Here is a 2233-nt window from a genome sequence, read left to right as displayed (position 1 = left end):
AATATACCTAAATGAGAAAGATGATAAAGATATAGAAAAACAGTAAGGAAAATATTAACCTCCTGTCCAATTTGTTTTAAAATTGGAGCAGATATGTTAATATCAGATAAAACAGAATTTAGGAAAGAAGCATTACTAGAATTAAAGGGCTTTACTTCATAATGAAAAAAGGTTAAACTCACCAGGAAGATACGGAAATTCTATATTTGCATGCTTTTAATATGACAACTGCAACACATATAGAGCACACTCAGGAAGAACTACAGGAAAAACAAATTCACCAACATAGGGAAGACATGATACACTATACTGAGCTGTAAAGAAAGTCTTAACAAGTTTAAAGAACTGAAATCATATAGACTACGTTCTCTAACAGAGTGTATTTATGCTAGGAATCAATAACAGGGATAAATAAAGAATCCCCATATGTTTACAATTTAATCAATATGCATCTAAACAGCCCATAAGTTTAAGAAAAAAATCACAGTGGAAATTAGAAAATATTTTTATCTGTATAACAGTGAAAATGCTACAAATTACATCCCTTAAGAGAAGGTTACAATGCTCAAGGGATCAATCCAAGAAGAAGATATAAAAATTGTAAATATTTAGGCACCCAACATAGGAGCACCTCAATACATACAACAAATGCTAACAGCCATAAAAGGGGAAATCGACAGTAACACAATCATAGTAGGGGACTTTAACACCCCACTTTCACCAATGGACACATCATCCAAAATGAAAACAAATAAGGAAACACAAGCTGTAAATGATACATTAAACAAGATGGATTTAATTGATATTTATAGGACATTCCATCCCAAAACAAGAGAATACACTTTCTTCTCAAGTGCTCATGGAACATTCTCCAGAATAGATCATATCTTGCGTCACAAATCAAGCCTTGGTAAATTTAAGAAAACTGAAATCATATCAAGTATCTTTTCCAACCACAGTGCTATGAGACTAGATATTAGTTACAGGAAAAAATCTGTAAAAGACACAAACAAATGGAGACTAAACAATACACTACTAAATAATCAAGAGATCACTGAAGAAATCAAAGAGGAAATCAAAAAATACATAGAAACAAATGACAATGAAAACACGATGACCCAAAACCTATGGGATTCAGCAAAAGCAGTTCTAAGAGGGACGTTTATAGCAATACAATCCTACCTCAAGAAACAAGAAAAATCTCCAATAAACAACCTAACTTTATACCCAAAGCAATTAGAGAAAGAAGAACAAAAAACCCCAAAGCTAGCAGAAGGAAAGAAATCATAAAGATCAGATCAGAAATAAATGAAAAAGAAATAGGGGCTTCCCTGGTGGTCCAGTGGTTAGGACTCTGTGCTTTCACTGCAGCAGCCTGGGTTCAATCCCTGGTTGGAGAGCTAAGATCTCACAAGCCATCGGGTGCGGCCCCCCCGCAAAAATAAGAAAAAACAGAAAAGCAAATCCACATAAATTAGAAGGCAGGAAATAAAACAAATGATAACATGAACTAATGAAATAGAAATCAAACATTCAATAGAAAAGATTAACAAAAACCAAAATGCAGTTATTTGAAAAGACTAATAAAATTGATTAACTTCTGGTGAACATATCAAAAAAAGAGAGAAGGAACAAATAATAAATAATCAATATATGAAAAGATTATAAGAGGATAATATGAACAACCTTAGGTACCCAAACTGAAGATTTAGATGAAATATTTAGATTCCTAGAAAAATAGCAAACTTACCAAAACTGACATAAGAAAACACAGAAAACCTAAATACTCTGTAACTATTAAGGAAATAAAGCCCCTTATTAAAGAGCATCCTGGGACTTCCCTGGTGGTCCTGTGGTTAAGACTCTGAGCTCCCATTGCAGAGGGCCCAGGTTCGATCCCTGGTCAGGGAGCTATATCCTGCAGGCTGCAACTAACAGCCCACGTGCCACAACGAAGATCCCACATGCCGCCACTAAGACTGGCACAGCCAGATAAGTTAAAAAAAAAAAAAAGCATCCTGAAAAGACAATTTATGGTCTGATTGGCTCAACTGGAGAGTTCTACAAAACAAGGGGGAAAATGCCAACAATTTTATGGTCTTTTTTTCTTCAGTTAATTTCAGAAGGCTAGCATAATCTTGTACTAATATAATAGATACTGCACACACACAAGGAAAAATACAAATTTCATTTATGAACATAGTTGCAAAAATTCTAACAAAATGTTAACAAA

The 2233-nt window shown here is 34.0% G+C and overlaps 1 non-coding gene across 1 annotated transcript; it reads left to right on the top strand.

Moving 5' to 3' along the window:
* The first annotated feature begins 1838 nt into the window (after positions 1-1838).
* TRNAG-CCC (transfer RNA glycine (anticodon CCC)) lies at positions 1839-1911 on the top strand. Its single transcript has one exon. It is a non-coding gene; the product is annotated as a tRNA-Gly (tRNA).
* Positions 1912-2233: the final 322 nt, after the last annotated feature.

The sequence above is a fragment of the Lipotes vexillifer genome, unplaced genomic scaffold (genome assembly GCF_000442215.2).
Source record: "Lipotes vexillifer unplaced genomic scaffold, Lipotes_vexillifer_v1.1 scaffold263, whole genome shotgun sequence".
NCBI lineage: Eukaryota > Metazoa > Chordata > Mammalia > Artiodactyla > Lipotidae > Lipotes > Lipotes vexillifer.
This window is presented reverse-complemented; position numbering and strand designations above follow the sequence as displayed.